The sequence below is a fragment of the Podarcis gaigeae genome (assembly GCF_964106915.1).
Source record: "Podarcis gaigeae genome assembly, chromosome: 7".
Classification (NCBI taxonomy): Eukaryota; Metazoa; Chordata; class Lepidosauria; order Squamata; family Lacertidae; genus Podarcis; species Podarcis gaigeae.
Genome location: NC_139683.1, coordinates 77435638 through 77455601, shown reverse-complemented (window position 1 = coordinate 77455601; position 19964 = coordinate 77435638). Strand labels below are relative to the sequence as shown.

The 19964-nt window shown below is 42.3% G+C and overlaps 1 long non-coding RNA gene across 1 annotated transcript; it reads left to right on the top strand.

The window, feature by feature from the left end:
• The first annotated feature begins 4439 nt into the window (after window positions 1-4439).
• Window positions 4440-19738, top strand: LOC310849035. Its single transcript, XR_014566753.1, has 3 exons — window positions 4440-4624; window positions 4868-5028; window positions 19594-19738. It is a non-coding gene; the product is annotated as an uncharacterized lncRNA (long non-coding RNA).
• Window positions 19739-19964: the final 226 nt, after the last annotated feature.

Below are 19964 nucleotides of genomic sequence, written 5' to 3'. Positions count from 1 at the left end.
ATTTAACAGAGAGGAAAATCCACCCACGATCCCCTTTTGCTGTTTGTTTACATTGTGTTATGAATTTGACATGGTGTAAAGTGTAAAAACTAAGAAAATGTGTGATTGTTAAAATGACAAACATATATATACAAATCGTAAGACCCAAAGGCTATCTAATTTAGCCCAATTTTCTCTCTCTTTAGCCAATACACTTGTCTCCTGGAAGGGAAACTTGAGGTGATTTTTTTGGGGGGTGGGGAGGAATCTGATATCCCATTTTTCAGTGAGTAATCATTTATTTATATACCACTCATAGACATGCAAAGGACTTTAGCTATTGTGCAAATAGGATCAACCTACTGATTGATCTCAGAGTTTGGAGTCCAGCTGCGGGTTTACTCTCCCTTTTCAATGTAAATATTGCATCCTTATATATATATATCCTTATTTCCAGAAATACTGATTACAGCAAAGTAGTGAGTGGGTCGTGTGTTGCTTTTTTAAAAAAGAAATGAGGCCTAATAACCAGTTGTTTGATATGTAAAAACAAGAGGTATCAGGACCTTATCTCGCTTAGCGGTCATGTCTCTTACCTCAGTGTCAGGATGAAAGGATCTGTGAATTTCTGTTCTCTGCATTTGTCGTTTTTTCCAGCAGTAAATTCAGTTCTCCACATTTCTGTAGTGATCTGTATATTTTTTAAAACCCTTATGGAAATTTGTCAGCATTTTAGAGCAAATGTCTAAATAAAGACAATTTTGCATGCAATTTTTATTCATGTACACATTTTTGCAAGCAGTTTCCCATAATATAACACATTTTAGTCCTGGCCATCTTGCAACAAATTGGATCCATCAGCCTCTGAGAGAGGACCATCCTCATAGCCTCTGCAGGGAGGGAAAGGGGACTGAGAGCCATAACAACAACAACAACAACAACAACAACAACAATAATTTATACCCCACCCATCTGGATGGGTTTCCCCAACCACTGTGGGTGGCTACTAACAGAATATTAAAAACATGATACCTGACCATGACAAGGTACTGATGTCAATATCCCCCACTTTTGTTCCTTACACCACCATCCCAGGCCCCATTCCCTGTGAATTTCTGACCCGCTAAATTCTTCCCTGGTTCAGGTTTTTCTGGCATCATTTGGTGATCTCACCCAGGAGATCAGTATTTTTAAAATGAAAAGATGGCAGCACTACAGGCAAACGCCAAAAAAACACATGGTAATATGGCCACAAATTACAACGATAAGTTGAACTTCAAAGAATATTTCATCATTACCGCAACAAACTGTGACAGCTTCTGTAAATAGAATGTTTAGGATAAATGAACTTCAGCTGCAATGGAATCCAGACTTTTAAATTCCTGCTTTTGTCAGCATCTACAGTGCTAAGCACTTTAGCAGATCATCCTCCCCTCCCCCTTTACTAAAAATTATTCTGGTAGGAAATTGTGCTAAATCGTAAGCCTTCCAGCAAGCTTAATTAGTGAAGTGTACAATAGAGAACATCTTTCTCACATCAGAGCATGTTCTGCTCCTCCCAATTAGTAGGACAGTTACAAATAGTGCTAAATCTCTATTTGCACTCCTCCAGCAAAGCCGTGTGATCCTGGGCTGTCCCAGGAACTCTGCGGAACGTAAACCGCTTACAAGCTCACATATGCCTGTGCCATTTTTGCATTCTTATTCCTAGCAATGCCTTACCTAATTAAGAGCTTTATACTGCCAAGCAGAATAAAACATGCTGAGCCCAAGCCACTTCACTTGATCATGGGAAATCGTGAACAAAAGTGGGAATACCTTTCAATTTCCGAAGCAAGTGTTCCTTCATTGTGAAGCATGCAGAGTTTGTTGAGCAGGATTTCTGGAAGTTAAATATAACCCCCCACAATAGCATGTTATCATAAAAACAGAGCCAGGGTTGGAAATGAAATGAGATAGCTCCTAAAATGCTCTCCTCTGAATTTTCGGTACTGAATATTCACAGGATCACAAGAGCATAAGAAAAGCCTACTGGATGAGACCAATGGCCCATCTAGTCCAACATCTTGCACTCACAATGACCAACTAGAGGTCTATGGGAAGTCTATGTCTATGTAGAAGACTATTTACAACTTTACTACCACGCAGATAGTAAGGCACACTTCATTCTTCCATGTTGCCTGCACTCAGCTCAGCAGTCTCTCCCTTGCAGGAATCGCACAAGTCGATGATAGATAGATAGATGATAGAGAGAGAGAGAGAGAGAGAGAGAGAGAGAGAGAGATGATAGATAGATAGAGAGAGAGAGAGAGAGAGAGAGAGAGAGAGATGATAGATAGATAACTGTTGTAGACTAAAGAATCTTGCACCTTGATGCTTTGAGAATCTCCAAGAATCTTCTCACAGTTTCTGGAAACACTTGCTTTAACACACAACTTCAGTTTTTGGTCAATACTTTTGGAAGAAAATTAGCTTGATATCAAATTCTTCTCATCCTATTATGAATTCCCAGGGTCCTTTTATTCTCTGAAGGCCAGTGATTCCCTCCCCCTCCTCTAACATTCAAATGCTAGGAAGGCAGCTAGGCACAACACATTAAAAACCACAGTGGAAACATTCATTATAAGTCATTCCACTAATAGTCAGGGCACTTTAGGACTGAAAGTTTAATTATATTTGGGTATAAATGTGGTAGGAAGCTAATTAGAGGCATCCCACCCGACTTCGAAGAGGTTTCATTCAGTCTCTGCAAACATTACTAATACCAAATGATGTTATAGACAGCTTGCAGCAGAACCTGCAAAACCAAACATGGGAGTACAACATGCATCACAAGAAAAACAAGTCTTCCAAGACTTACCACTTGAAGGAGAAGCCACAAAATGAAACACACACAGCTGAAAATAAACACACAGACATAATCATACAAATCTTTCCCTCTATTTTGTTTTCTTTTATGCTTGTAAAGTAGAGAAGAATTATGAAACGCATTCTGAGGCAAATATACTACAATTTGTGGCAATTTCAACAAGGCACGTGACCACATGCTGTCCTATACTTTAGTGTAGCAGAGCATCAGAAATAAAGCCAATTTTCTTGTAAAAGTTTCCCCAAAGTAACCTGGGAACTGTAGTTTGTTAAGGGTGCTGGAAATTGTAACTCTTCGAGGAGAAAACTATAATACCCATGATTCTTTGGAGGACGCCATGTGCTTCGAATGTACAAAGCTCAAGTTACATTTTTGTCGTCTTTTTGAATGCATTCAACCTTGCTGGTCAATGATATCATTACGACTATGTCTCAGAATCTCTAGTCCATTAACAATTTTGTTGTTTGTTTGCTTGTTTGCGTTATGTTTTTGCTGCATTCTTGGATGATTTGTCATTCTTGCACATACAGAGAACTAGTCTTCTAAAAAAAAAAATATGATTAGAAATTTAATTTCTTTGTTTCTTCCCTAAGAAGGTTATGGTGGTGATATACTAATAAAGGAACTAGGTAACTAAGGAAGTTTAAACATTTTTTTCATTATGGATCCAATAAGTTCATATTTGAGATGATTAAGAATGCCTGGGGAACTTTTCTCTCATTGCACTGTTTCCTTTAGCTTGTTCCCAGCTACAGAAAAGAAAAAGAAAAAGGGATCAGTCCAAACCCTGGTCTGCACACAAGTGCCCCCTGTCCTTCTTTAGTTTCCCTAAATAATGTAAGCCTATGGCCCAGGATAAAAGGGACGTGGGTGGTGCTGTGGATTAAACCACAGAGCCTAGGACTTGCGGATCAGAAGTTCGGCAGTTCGAATCCCTGCGACGGAGTGAGCTCCTGTTGCTCACTCCCTGCTCCTGCCAACCTAGCAGTTCAAAAGCACATCAAATTGCAAGTAGATAAATGGGTACCTTTACCTTTATGGCCCAGTGTATAAGCAAAAGCAATAAACTTAAATGGAAATGGAAACTCCACAGAACAGATTTAGCTGTTGCGCAGGAGAACAGCCAATCATTGTCTCAAGAGGCAATAGCAGCCCCAGCCCCCAAGAAAGGAGCACATGGCCTCAGGCCAGGAGCTCTTGGGTGGACAAACATTCTCACGAGTAGCTGGATTTCTCCCTCCTGTTTAAAAGTGTGTCGTGTACTCAGGGTCAATTATTGGACTGCTCCTGTGCAGTCTCATATCTCTGTTTCACATCCTGGTCCCTGGCCTTGTCCCCGAACTTATCTGAAGAATTCTTCAAGTACCTATCCTGAGCTGAATTTGTTAAGGATAATGGTTTAATTCCCTGAATTGGAAATGTTTGCTTATGTTGAATTGCTGGGGGCAGTTCCTATGGTAATAGCTCTCATGTGATTGGCTGACTGTGAGTCACATGAGAGAAGCATTCCATTCTATTGTGACAGTTATTCAAGTAACTGTCATTTTAACTCTCTTTTTTCCTGCTTCTCTCTCTCTCTCTCTCTCTGTGTGTGTGTGTGTGTGTGTGTGTGTGTGAGAGAGAGAGAGAGAGAGAGAGAGAGAGAGAGAGAGAGAGAGAGGAGAACAGCTCCTGAGAGAGACATCCCAGAATACTGCTGAGGACAGTGTGTGTTAGTGTGTGGTCTGTCTGAAGTGATCCCTAAACATTTATAGGGAGAAGCCAGAGCATGAGACTGTAAGTACAGTATATTCTTCTAAGTTATATGTTTGTGAAAGTAAAGGTTTTAAAAATATATGTATAAAGAGTCTGGACATTGCATATCATCAATACACACACACACACACACACACACACACACACACACACCAGAACTGACCCTTGCTGGTGCCCAAAGGGTTCTGAACTAATCCCTGTTCTTCTCTGGTTACTGAGTTTGCATGGTCAATCTGCTAATGGGTTAGCTTCTTTACTTATAAGAAAGTGCACCTGTTGCTGTTCTTGGGTGGGAACCAGAACATCCTGAAAGGTTGATTTATTTGGGGTGCTACAACTGAGAAGATGCTCTGCTTTGAAGCCACCTACAACATCTCTCTTGCCAATAGCATATGAACCACGTCCCTAAAGATCTTATGGCTCAGGTAGGTATCTACAGGTAGGTGGAGATATTTCAAGTGACATGGTCCCAAGCTGTTATGAAGTTAGGATATTATCATCTGTGTTTGGATGTGCAACAGCTTGAAATAGCTAAAATCACAATTGGGCAAGTGGTTGCCAAGGAAAAACCCTTTTTCTTGGTGGTGGCATAATTACAGGTCAATGTGTAGTCTGAGGCTTAGACCTATTATTCACCCAGGCATTCACCTGATTTTGGATGCTGTTCTATTTCATTACTATTCTTCCCTTCTGCTTTTTGGTCTATTTTACTTGTATAGCTGATTTGTTCTTGATATTCTGCCTATATTTCTCCAAGCCGCTCTGATAAGTTTTTTTTTTTTAAATGATATTTTATTAAGTTTTAAGAATAACAACAAACAGAAAAAGGAAAAAACACATACACAAAGATATGAAATTGTAAAATACAAAAAATACAAAAAAAATTAACTTAGAAAAAAGAAAAAGAAAAAAGAGAACACCAAAAAAGAAGAAAAAAGCACATTATAAAAAAACACAAAAAACCCTCTTTTTAATTCCTCATCTTTGATTCACTTATTTTCCTGACTTCCTCACATCTCCCTTTTTTGTATCCCTTTTAAAAATTATATCATATCATAGCAAATTCATAGCAAATTCATATCCCATTTAATTTATCTATTTATCAATCCAATCTTATTTTTTACCTTGTTGCTAGAACCCCTTCAGTTCATTTCAATGCCATTAACATTCAAAAATTTTACAATGTTTCTGTAGATAAATTTTAAATTTCCTCCAATCTTCTTCCACCAACTCTTCTCCCTGGTCTCGGATTCTGCCAGTCATTGCCGCCATTTCCATATAGTCCATTACTTGCATCTGCCATTCTTCCAGTGTGGGTAGGTCTTGTGTCTTCCAATGCTTTGCGATGAGTATTCTTGCTGCTGCTGTGGCGTACATAAAGAAAGTTCTATCCTTCTTTGACACCAATTGGCTGACTATGCCCAGGAGGAAGGCCTCTAGTTTCTTAGGAAAAGTGCACTTAAGTACCTTCTTCAGTTCATTATAGATCATCTCCCAGAAAGCCTTAATCCTTGGGCACGTCCACCAAAGGTGAAAGAATGTACCTTCAGTTTCTTTACATTTCCAACATTTATTGTCGGGCAAGTGATATATTTTTGCAAGCTTGACTGGGGTCATGTACCACCTGTACATCATTTTCATAATATTCTCTCTTAGGGCATTACATGCCGTAAATTTAATCCCGGTGGTCCACAACTTCTCCCAGTCAGCAAACATAATATTATATCCTATATCTTGTGCCCATTTTATCATTGCAGATTTTACCATTTCTTCCTCAGTGTTCCATTTCAACAGCAAATTGTACATTCTTGATAGTATCTTAGCATTGGGTTCTAACAGTTCTGTCTCTAACTTTGATCTTTCCACCTGGAAACCCACTTTTTTTATCCTGGTTGTAAACCTCTCTTATTTGAAAATAGTGTAGCCAGTCTCGCACCTTCTCTTTAAGCGTCTCATAACTCTGCAATTTCAATTTGTCACCTTCCTGTTCTAAAATTTCCCAGTATTTTGGCCATTTTGCCTCCATATTGAGTTTTTTCAGAGCTTTCGCTTCCATAGGTGAAAGCCACCTTGGGGTTTTACTCTCCAAAAAGTCTTTATATCTAATCCAGACATTAAACCATGCTTTCCTGACAATATGGTTTTTAAATGCCTTATGCGCTTTTACCTTGCCATACCACAGATATGCATGCCCGCTCTGAGAAGTTTGTGATTTAAAAGAATTTTTTTACATAAGCAAGTGATGGAAACACCCCGTAACCATTTCAAAAATAAAATTCCAAGATGTTCTTACAATAAACATTTCTTAAATTATTAAACTTAATAAACATAAGGCACCAAGATTTGGCTTGAAACCGAATATTTATTTTAGCTGATGGATTTGACTGTGGGACAGGGTGTTCGTAGGGAAATGTCTGTATGAAGAAAGTCCATGTGGTGTATAAACTAAAATGAACATTTCAATAGTAATTGCAAACCCTTCTGTAGCAGACTGTTTTCTGAAATTTTTATTACTCATGGCTAAAACTATTGTATCAATAAGTGAGCAGCTGTCTGAGATCTGTCTGGGATTCAGTGTCTCTAGTTCGCTATAAATATTCCAAGCAGCCTCTCTAAAATGTCAACTTTCTTATCCTACATATGGCTCCTTCAAAAGATCTAGGAGAGGAGACAAGCCATATGCTTCCAGTTTCCTGTTCTCATTAACAAACTTTTCAAGCTGCCCCATGACACTGCCAGAAGCAATGTAGGCATTAATTAATATCTGTGTACACTGCCTTGGTTCATTCAAGCTCGGTTTGCAATTGAGCAAGGGCTGGTTTCAGATTTTCTCTGGCTCTCCGATTGAGTATTGACCAATACACAAGTGAAGTGGAGAGTGTCTGGGGATGGAGGTCAAGGGTGATGGTACTGTAGATCAGCAGGCCATCACAACCCAAATTAGCCAGAGGCAACGCAGCTCTTTTTCACAGAGGATGCTGAGAGAGAGATCCAGGTATAGGTGCAGGATAATGTGTAACTAGAGGTCTCCTGTCAACAGTTATAAATGTTTGATGGACAAAGATCACATAGATATGGAATTTAAGACTAAACAGGATATATCTGATTATGCAGATAATGGAATGGGTTTTTTTTAATGGTATACATAAATATGCATTAGATACTGTGACTTGGGAAAATCATTATAAACTGCTACTATTAAACAGATGGTGTTATACTTCTACCAGATTACAAAAGACGTTTGTTAATCTAAATAATTCTTGTTGTTAAGACAAAGTAAAAGGTCTCTCTCTCTCTCTCTCTCTCTCTCTCTCTCTCTCTCTCTCTCTCTCTCTGCATATTATGAGTTTTGAGTCTTCACTTTCTACTTGGAAGACCCCAATTACTGTAGCCAGAACTGTTGGAGTACACTTTAACAGTTATTTCTTTTTCTTGGTTCAGATCGCTAGCCCTTTGGTATTAAATAACCCAAATGCAGATTGCTTTGAATAAATTGACAGGTTTACACAATCAGAAGCAAAGAAAGCAAGCCCTTCCTTTAGGTTACCTGTGGAATAACTCCGCTCAAATACTTCCCAAATGTAGCATTATCTTTCTGAACAAGAATAACCCAGTAATCTGGAAATCACTCCTTCCTTAGCCCTCTTAATCACAGTTTGACACCATATGCAGATAGGTCACACCGTCTCTTGGTAGGTTCTGACCACAATTTATGAAACACTGAATTGCTATTTCCCTCTGTTATTCCCTCCACCACCTTCTGCAGCACAAAGAAAGCAAAAAAGATTCAGATGCAGGTGAAGGAAAAAGAAAATCTAACGGTACACTGGGACCTCACCTCTGCAGAGATGCTTCAAGAATTCAAACCTGCTTTGGGCATTTAAAGTGAACACCTGAAGATGGCATCTGGTTCATGTGTTCAAGCTGCACCCATCATCCCCAATTTCACAGGCAACCTTCACACCTGGAGAGTGAAAGGGGCTTCTAACTATGTTCAGTTGAATATGTTTAGATGGCCCTGCATGACCAGGAAACCTGGGTTAGCTCATGGAGCGCATTCATTCAAGCACACTTGAAACCCACTTCAGATTTTACCTCTCCACACCGGTCAAGGGGTCAAGGAGACTGGAGGGTGGTGCATGCCCCATGGCCCCTTTACGTTTATTCATGTGATGCTTTGTGAATTCCTATACGGAATTAGTCAATTCACACTTCTCAGACTAAACTGTCCACTTAGCTGTTTTGCTGGATTTTGCACTTCTCAAAATATTGTGATGCAGAGCTCAGCTGTTTGAATGTTTTTAAACACACACACACACACACACACACACACACACTTAAATACAGATTTTTTGGGGGGTGACCATTTAAGCATGTATTTTGAATAAATGTTTGAGAACTGATTTTTAAAAAAAAAACACAGAGACTGATTCATGCAGAAAGGGGATGGAATTACAGTCATACCTTGAATCCTGAACACCTTGGTACTCAGACGTTTTGGCTCCCAAACACCATAAAACCGGAAGTGAGTGTTCCAGTTTGTGAACGTTCTTTGGAACCCGAACGTCTGATGAGGCTTCTGTGGCTTTCAATTGCTGTGAATTTCAAATTCTGTGGCTTTCAAAAGCTCCTGCAGCCTATCGGAAGCTACGCTTTGGTTTCTGAATGTTTTGGAAGTTGAATGGATTCCATTCGACTTCCAAGGTATGGCTGTACTGGTTTGGAGATGTGAACGTGGCCAGGCCAGAAATAAACAGATTTGCCCCTCCATTTGCTTGTATTATGAGTCTCCATCAAGCATACTTCATGATGATGGGAATTAACCACCCTCATTCCCCCATATGTAAGAAAACAGAAGAGAGATTATTTTAGTGGTAAAAGAGGAGAAAATGCTTGAATAATTTGAATAGCTATAGCCGCGGCATCTTTTCTTTTTCTCAAAAATGCTAAAACTCCTTGAAGTGATAGAATTATTCATTACTTCTTATACTTGTTTTGTAGGAAGTTAAGAGGGTGGAAGGGGGCTTTCATTGTAATTCAGAATAAGAAATATTGACCCCACTTACAAAGAAATCATAACAGGCCCATGAACAAGACTGACTGCTTTTATTCTAATAACACTTTATGACAATTTAGGATGCAACGAAAGTGCTAAGGGAAACGTTTCCATATCAAAGAAAAGTTGAAAGAAAAGTTAAAAGAACTGAAACTATTAAGAAAAAGTAAGGAGCTGATATTCTCCCCAGTGCCATGTTAATTTAGTTCTAAACATTTATTCTATTTTATTTTATTTTTTAAAAAAGCCCTACTTCAACAAAGTTTTGCTACAAGAGTGGTTAAATGGGGGCTGAATGATAATACTGTCACATCAGCTGGATTCACGGAGATGGAAAACTATTAAAAATGCTCATCAATGGTTCCTCATAAAGCTGGAGGTACTTTCAAGGGGGGATCATGACAGCTGCCTTCTGATCTGCATACACTTCAATATTTTTATCAATGACCTAGATGAAGGTATGGAAGAAACAATGTTCGAATCCGCAGATAATACCAAATTAGGAGGGATAGCTAACCTCTCAGGATGTTGTTGTTGTTGTTTAGTAGTTTAGGCGTGTCTGATTCTTCATGACCCCATGGACCAGAGCACACCAGGCAAAATACGACTGGACCTTGATAGGATAGAAAATGGGTCTGACTCTCACAAAATGAAAATCAATAGAGGCTGATGCAAACATCTGCACTTAAGGAAAAATAAATCCCACAGCCAGGATGTCCAGTGGGCTGGACCGATTGTAATTGTAGATGAGGATGGAGGAGAATTTTATTTAGTTCACATTTTAAGTAAGCCAACCTAACTTGCATATTCTGAACTACAACACACATCAGAATATAATTATTCATCAAATTCTCAATGTCTCAAAATTTGCTACCGCCACTACCCAGCAAGAATGAGGTGAGCGGTCTTTCGTGGTAAATTATTGTTTAGGTATACTAAGTAAAGATAAAGGGACCCCTGACCATTAGGTCCAGTCGTGACCAACTCTGGGGTTGCGGCATTCATCTCGCTTTACTGGCCAAGGGAGCCGGCGTACAGCTTCCGGGTCATGTGGCCAGCATGACTAAGCCGCTTCTGGCGAACCAAAGCAGCGCATAGAAATGCTGTTTACCTTCCCGCTGGAGCGGTACCTATTTATCTACTTGCACTTTGACGTGCTTTCGAACTGCTAGGTTGGCAGGAGCAGGGACCGAACAACGGGAGCTCACCCCGTCGTGGGGATTCGAACTGCCGACCTTCTGATTGGCAAGTCCTAGGCTCTGTGGTTTAACCCACAGTGCCACCCACGTCCCTAGGTATACTACATATTTGGGGAAAAAATGAATAAATACAAATTTTAATACAGATTGGGGAATGTCACAGATTAATGCAGAAACAGAGTGAGACAGACTTACGAATAAGTCCATGCAAAATTGACATGGACTAGGAAAAGACTGATCCACCCATCCCTAAATGCAGTTTAACATCACCTTAAAGTCCACATGTTCCCTACGCCTGATACAGACAAAATGAAAGAAGTTCAGCGTGGAAACGCAACAAAGATGGCCAACAGCATGGAAAGCAATGCAGGGGAGACCATGATCTAAGCCATGAAACTCCGAGAATGACCAAGGGCAAGTCACTTTCTCTGAACCTAACCCAGCCATCTACAGAGCATTGCCCTTCAGAGATCATAGAATTCCTGCAATGCAGGAATCTCAGCCAAGGCATCCATGACAGAAGGCCATCCAGCCTCTTGGACTGCATCTCCCATCATCTGCACCCCATGGTGTGGAGCTGATGGGAATTGTGGACCATCAATACTTGGAGGTTGAGAAAAGCTGGCCTAACCTAACTCACAGGATTGGCATGATCAGAAAATGGCCTTACCTCATGCCTTGGGCTCATTTGAGGAAGGGCAAGATATGAATTAAAAGAACCCCCAACTGCATCTAACACATTGCTGGGCTCTGGGTCTTTCTGCTGACAGGCAACAAGTGGGTGATACCTTTGTGGGATGTCTCTGAGTAGGAGAAGTGGGAGGCATTTTCATTCAAACAGCAGGATAAGGCAACCACCCCACCCGCCCTATCGCCAGCCTGCCAAGTTTATTCCCCTAGCTACTGTGCGCTCTGCAAAATAAGACATCTTCATTCAGTTTCTGTTCAACCATATTTGAAATGTAAATTCTCACTCTGGCTTCCCCTCCCCCTTTAGAGAATATGGATATAAATGGAATGGAAGAGCTCAAACGACGGTATGCAGAATTTTGTGTATCTGAGGGAGGGGAAAACCTAAATTTCAGCTAATGCATTGCTCGAAGCAGCAGCGACTTGGAATCCAGTTTGGTCCTTATATTCCATATGTTAAGCCATTGCCACTGTTTTATTCTCATGACCCCTCCCTCTGTTCAATTAATGTGGTGGTAAGGGAGCCTACTTTTTGAAATATAGAAGTGGAGAAAATTAAAAAATGGATTTTAGGATTTTCAGAACGGAACAGCTATAATCCCATGCACACTTACACAAGAGTAAGTATCAATGAACTTAATGTTTTACTACTCAGCTAGACATGTACTGTAAAGGACTGTGCTCTATAGCACTGGTTTTAAATCTTTTAAAACTCTTACCATTAAGTAGGTCAGACCATAAAGAGAATATAGTATGCAATGCTTTGTACCTAACACCACTGGCAGATTTAAGACATTGCTGTAATTTTCACCAGAAAGAATAGTATCAGAAGCTTCATAACCTTTTCAGAAACCAGGGAGGTGATTTCTCTTTCTTATACCTGGGGCTATAAACAAACAAAACAAAAAAACACTTCTGGGCTGGGGAACAAATTTTTTGAGATGCAACACAATGTGGCCGATTCCTTTTGAAAATTGGAAGCCGTGCTATTTGTTTATGTGTTTAAAGCACCCACAAGGCACCTTACAAAGCATGAAACAAACATGTCCATATCCTAAGCACTTTATAGCTTATGTTGGTGAAAGTGCAAGATCCCACACAAGTTATCCAGAGGTTTTCATCAGATATAATAATAAGCAAGAAAGCACACATTGTTTTTTACTCATTAGGAAAACTCTGTAATCTTGATAGATTCCTAATACAATACTGGAATGCTGATTTATTCACATAGAACCATGAAGGGCCATCTATAGTATGCACCTACAGGCTGTCCATGATTCAAATCGTCCAGCAAAGGATGACCCTGAGGCAACCTATTCTGCCATCAAACTTAGGACGTTTCCATTGGAAATTTTATGGTAAATATAATATAAGATCTTCACAAACCTCCATTGTGGCTGCGTGTCACAACAACATTAAAATGGCATTGCTCAATCAAACCAGCAAGACCAAGATTCAGCAGCCACCAGAATGCAGCCACCATTTTTATTTATTTATTAGATTAATATACCACCTTTCCTCCCACATTATGAACGTAATTTGCGTAGCATAATAATACAAACAGAACACACGTAATACAGCACAATAATGAAACAATCACAATGCCCCTTCCGATCGTCAGGAGGAGGGGGGGTTGCGGGATCACGACCCCGCCCACACCCGCTCCCGCGAGGCTGGCGTCAGCCTCGTGGGAGGCAAGGATTCCCCTCAATTAGCATCCCCTGTGGCGCCAGCCAATCGGCTGGCGGCAGGGGCGGACCTTGGTAAGGCCACTTAAGGTCGGGGCAGCCCTTGGCTCGCCCCTTTTCCCTTCAGAGACGACGCGGTTCCCACCCACCCGCCCTTTAGGTTTGCCCCTGACCTTGCTACGGGCTTCGGCTGGTCGTCGCAAGGGGCCTGGTAGGAGTTTTTCCATTTGGCTAATTGGCTGGTTTAGGGAGCCACTTGGTTTTTTCGCCTACCTCGTAGCAAATCGTCACAACTCATTCGGTTTTTGGCGGTAGGCATTGGCCGGGGGTATTGTCATGCAGAAGAGGTTGGGGGGGAGGAACGCCATCACCTCCCCCAATGCTTGAAGGGTAGTTCATTAAAGGACTCCGAGGGGCGACGCCTCATCCGAAACCTACGGAGGCTAGGGCCTAAAGCGCCCCCCCGAGCGGTAACCCCTCGGGGAGCGCCTAGGGATACGCATCTCGGGTGGCTCCCCCTGTTGGTGTTTAACCCTTCCCGGTTAGACCGGATAGTCGGTTAGGGGCCAATGCCTTTCCTGTAATCAATAAAGTTGTGGCCATATTCGCCCATTAACCAAAACTCTGCTGTGTCGGCTGTCTTCATTTATTCCACCTGTGGGGGGGAGGGAATAGCCACGCAATAGCAGTCTCCACTACACATACATTTAACAAGTTATAGATTATTTAATGGCCCTCGCTTGGACTCCTCCAATGCGCTCAATGTGGGGCTACCTTTGGAGGTGACCTGGAAACTACAACTAATCCAGAATGCGGCAGCTAGATTGGTGACTGGGAGCAACCACCAAGACCACATAACACCGTTCTTGAAAGACCTACAATGGCTCCCAGTACGTTTCCAAGCACAATTCAAAGTTTTGGTGCTGACCTTTAAAGCCCTAAACAGCCTTGGCCCAGTATACCTGAAGGAGTGTCTCCACCCCCATCATTCTGCCCGGACACTGAGGTCAAGTGCTGAGGGCCTTCTGGCGGTTCCCTTGCTGCAAGAAGCCAAGTTACAGGGAACCAGGCAGAGGGCCTTCTCAGTAGTGGCACCCGCCCTGTGGAACGCCCTCCCAAAGAGAAAAAAGAGAAAAACAACTACTAGACTTTTAGAAGTCTTCTGAAGGCAGCTCTGTTTAGGGAAGCTTTTAATGTTTGATAAACTATTGTATTTTAATATTCTGTTGGAAGCCTCCTAGAGTGACTGGGGGGTGGGGTGTAAATAATAAATTATTATTATTATTATTATTATTATTATTATTATTATTATTACCTGGTTAAAGAGGAATGTTTTTGGCTGGTGCCTAAAGACACGTAATGATGGCACCAGGCAAGCCTCTTTGGGAAGAGCATTCCACAGATTCAGAGCCACTACAGAAAAGGCTCATTCTTGTATTTCCACCTCCAGACTTGTCATAGAGGAGGCACATGAGGAAGCACCTCAGATGATGATCACAGGGTCTGGCTTGCTTCATATGACAAGAAGGAGTCCTTGAGGTAAAAAAAAGAAAAGTAAAGGTAAAGAACCCCTGAATGGTTAAGTCCAGCCAAAGGCGACTATGGGGTTGCGGTGCTCATCTCGCTTCAGGCTGAGGGAGCCGGCATTTGTCCACAGACAGCTTTCCAGGTCATGTGGCCAGCATGACGAAACCGCTTCTGGTGCAACAGGACACTTCCTACATATGTGACTACAGCAAGAATGTTACTTGCCCAAAAATGGGAAATAGAAGATATCCTAGCAAAGGAAGAATGGATACAAAAACTTATGGAGTACACAGAAATGGCAAAACTTTATAAAAGAATGGAATCTTTATAAAATAATGGAAATGGTTTAGTGAATATTTACAGATAAATTGTAAACAGAGAAGAACCAGCAGTTTCATAAGAGTATATATTTAAAGAAAATGAATAAATGAGCAAATTGGGTTAATATGCAGAAGATATTAAAAATAAATTGAAGGAACTGCAGAAAGAGGGGGAAGGAAGTCAAGTTTTGAAATGTCAAAATGATAGTAAAATTAATGAAATGTTTAAACTTAAAAAGTATAATTTTTTTATGTTTTAAAAAGGGGGATTAGGCAAATTCAGGGAGGATAAAGCTATCAGTGGCATGATCCAGCAGGGATCTTCTCAAGCTCTCAAGGAATGAAAACTCTCATTTGTTGTCCACACCTAGTGCTCTGAGGTCCACTGCCGCTGGATGTGGAGATTTAATTCCACTTAGCTATTGTAGTTAATATCTCTTGATGGACCTCACCACTGTCTCCTCTCTGTCTATTTTTGTTTAGAGTTTCAGCTGCCTGCAAAACTTGATGTCAGGAAAGAATGTTGTTTTCCCCTCAGGCCGTTTGGATATTGGACATGCTTTTGTTTGTAGAAACCTTCCGAATGACTGAAAGATCCCCATTAAACTGTTCATAGACGTGAAAGGCAGGGCACCGAAATAAGAGACATTCATTACGTAAAGCGAACAGTGGGGGATATTTCTGAACACGAAAGGGAGGACATGACAGTGCCCTTTAAAGTGTGTTTCTCTCAACGGCGGCGAGCAAATCTTCTCTGGGTTCAATTACATGCCTGTCAGGCCTGAAGTGGAACCAACCACCATGCCAGGAAAATGCAGCTGTGACAATTCCCTGTCTGCATTAAAACGAACATCTCGTTGGCAATTGACAATCTCAAAATGCACTGAGACTCCCTGATCTTTTTCTTTTCTCGCCTGTCCTGTCAGCTACATTCTCCTCCCCTTTACAATCTTGATTGCTTTATAAATAAAGGATCCTCTGCACGCGCAAGCCTCTTCTAATGCGTACAGGTGTTTGTGGTTGGTTTCTTTCAAAATTGGGTTTCAGTTATTGCTTAGCTTTCCACAAACGCAATCCCAATGGAGTTTTCTTTAAAAAGTTTAGGGTGGGCGGGGAGGAAGAGGTTTGCTTCAGAATGTAGTTCAGGCGTGACATGTCTCTTTCACTGACTGTGATAATTTGGATAGCCTGCTTCAGAGACTGTCTTCCTAAGAGCAGCTACAGGCATATTTGGTTTATTCAAATGATGCTTTTTTTAATCCAGGGAGAATCAGAGATTTTTCATGGAACCATATTCCAAGGTAGCAGGGGGCACAGAGTTGAGAAGGAGAGAGAGAACAGGGAAGAGCTGACTGCAAAGTAGGAGAACAATAACAGTTTCTATGACTGGGACAAGCCTTGTTATGTTGAGTTTGTATTTTGCACAATTTGTATACAGTGGCGTAGCATGGGTTGTCAGCACCCGGGGCAAGGCAAGTAATTTGCACCCCCTAACCCGTGGATTTGCGCCCCCTAACTCGTGGATTTGCGCCCCCTAACCCTAACCCCCAGATGTTGCGCCCAGTGCGGCCGGGGGCCCCCCCTGCACACCCCACGCTACGCCAATGTTTGTATACGGTGCCTGTATGATAATGTGTGGTTTACCATGCCTAATAAAGATCTTGATTGATTGAACAAGAGTTTCAGTCTGAGTTTGATCCAGAAAAGAGGTAGGGAATTATTTTTGGAGGAGGAGAGCTAGATCAGAAACTGGCCAACCCTCCGCAGGCCACGTTTGGCTGAAGCACACCCAACTGCTCATGCCCCTTCACCATATGATGGCAAGGGCAGGAAAGCTAAAACCATGGCTGCAGTGGCACTATCAGGAGTTTGCACACCACATAGCCAGGGACTTTTTGTTTGCCAGGGAAGGGACAGAGAAACAATCAACATACGGCTCAACTGTCCTGTTTTAAGAGGGATATCCCAGATTTCCAGAAGCTGACCCAGTTTCTAATCCCAATCCCAGCTGTTGGGGAAAATATATAATTTATCTTAAAAACCATTGTAACACTTGTAGCTTAATGGTGAATTTTGGACACAACGGAGAGGTAAAAGGTATGGATTACTATAAAAGATGTAGGAGGAAATGATTAACTCACTCTACATGGGGCTCCCCTTGAGACTGACCCGAAAACTCCAGTGAGTGCAGAACACTGTGGCGAGACTCCTTACGGGTCCTTGCTGTGGGATCACATTCAGCCAGTGCTATACCAGCTGCAGTGGCTCCTGGTGGAGTAGAGGATCAGGTTTAAGGTGCTGGTTTTAACGTTTAAAGTCCTGTATGGCCTAGGACCCTCGTACCTACAGGACCGCCTCTCTTGGTATGTCCCACAGAGGACCTTACAGTCTTCAAATAAAAACATCTTGGAGATCCTGGGCCACAGGGAGGTTAGGCTGGCCTCAACCAGAGCGAGGACTTTTTCAGCCGTGGCCCCGATCTGGTGGAACCCTCTGTCACAAGAGACTAGGGCCCTGCGGGACTTGACATCTTTCCACAGGGCCTGCAAGGCAGAGCTGTTCCACCAAGCCTTTGCCCAAGGCACAGTCTGACCTCTTCTGTAATCCTCATAGAACTCTAGCCCAATGGTTGCCATTAATTTGATTCTGAATTGATTTTAGAATGTATCTCAATTAACTGACTGTGATTTTATGTAAACTGTGCTATTTTTACTGTTGTTAGCCGCTCTGAGCCCGGCTTTGGTTGGGGAGGGTGGGATATAAATAAAATTTCATTATTATTATTATTATTATTATTATTATTAGGCAGAGCTGTCTTAAGCATATTCAATGCCAGGGTGCAAAGATCCACCTGGTGCCCCCCCCCCCCAGGAGGGTGGAGCCGGCCTGCCACCTCAGCGACTCGCTGGCTCGGTCGCCCCCAAATTCGCAACACAGTGCCACTCACAGCAGAAGAGCCCATCATGGCGCTCCGACCGACAGGTGGGCTCTTCCCCGGATTCAACTCTCGGGCCCATGACTCTTGGCCTGGTGCCCCTGAGAGCCCAGTGCCCGAGTGCCTCACACCCCTAGTGCCTATGGGTAAGATGGCCCTGACAATAGGACCCACAAAGGGGAGGAGTGAAGTCCAGGAGATTCTTTGGAATCTAGTTTCTATGTTGTATGTTGGATATGTGACTTTGAAATTTTAATCTGAAAAAGCAAATAAATAAATTTATTAGAAATATATATTTAAAAAACCCATCCCAGATGTCCTGTTTTGTTTCCCATGCTCTGGCTCACACCAGAGCGCGGGACCAAAATATGGAACCCCAAAAGCACACCTACATACCTTGCCCACATACATCACCCACTCTTCCTTCTCCTTCTGCTGTGGCTTTCCAGTCACCGTGCTTCCGGAAGCTGGCATCACACTTCCAGAAGTGGTGCTGGCTTCCAGAAGTATAGTGGCAGAGGGAGTGGCAGTGAAACCAAGGCAGGCTTGATCATCTCACTGAAGACCCCCTCCATGAATGACTGACTCCCATTTCATGCATGTTCTGTATATAGCAGGTTTGTGTCTTGTGGCTAGGACTACCATTCAAAAGTTAGCTCCCAGAAAGCGTGTTCTCCATAACAGAGAGCACGTGTTGCGGTTGGGAGATACAAGCCACCCCGTTGTTGCTGGGCAGATTTGGATAAAACCCAAGCAGCAAATGGTTAAAATTGGGTCACTGGGGAGTTTTGATTGTTGCCAATTTGGAGGAGGGGTCAGAGTCTTTAAATACAGGACGCCCAATGTTGGGCGTCCTCTTGGCTGTTTTGCATCGGATCACCCACCCTCCCTCCCTTTAATAGGGGGTGTTTCTTAATCGCTTGACCTTGCTATGCCTGTCATGGGGTTGTCTGCCTTGGAGCAGGGGCCTGGTAGGAATTTTGCCATCTGGCTGATTGGCTGGTGCCATTTGGTTTTTGCCTACTGCGTAGCAAATCGTCACAACTTGTAAGGTTGGCCATTAGGCATTGGTTATAATTGGTTGGTGGAGGGGTAAGTGCCTACCCCTCCAATAGTGGTGCGGAAAGGGAGTTCCGTTAAAGGAATCCAGGGGCTTGCCATTCTTTTCGTCCTTGTCCCTGGCATCAGACTTGGGCCGTGCAAACCCCACAGGAACATGAGGGTGAGAAGTGAGGAACTGATGCCCAGCTTCATTTTCTCACCCAATACTTGTTTCCCCCGCTGGCTTCCGCTGGAATCCGGAAGTCAGTTCTGTCCCTGGGGCAAAGACAGATAGTCATAACCAATGCCTAAGCAACCACTCACATTTTTTGTATTTGAATAAAGTTGTGGCCAAAATTATGCCAAAAACCTTAAACAAAAATTGATGTGTGATATGTGAATTTTTTGGGGGTGGTGGCATTGTGAGCCTCAACATGCAATTATTTCCTGATGTCAGACATCCAGCAATCTGAGAAGCAAAATGAAAATCCAAAGAGTAAATGAATAATACTTGCCTTCTTTCAACTCTGACAGGTACTCTGCCTCAGGGCTCCAGGTGTGAACACCCACTGAAAACCTCATTTCTACACATTAAGGCTGCAAGGAGAAGCCGCCCCACATAAACCAGCTATTGTTGCCCTATTGACTCTTCTCCAGGAAGTGCTATTTTCCCAGTGAAAACCCACTCTTTAGCTCTAAATTGGAATAAACAGCATTCCGCAGAAAAGCTGAACGCCGTTTGCTCATTTCATCAATTGGTTGGTGATACAGTGGTACCTCGGGTTACAGACACTTCAGGTTACAGACTCCGCTAACCCAGAAATAGTACCTCGGGTTAAGAACTTTGCTTCAGGATGAGAACAGAAATTGTGCGGCAGCGGGAGGCCCCATTAGCTAAAGTGGTA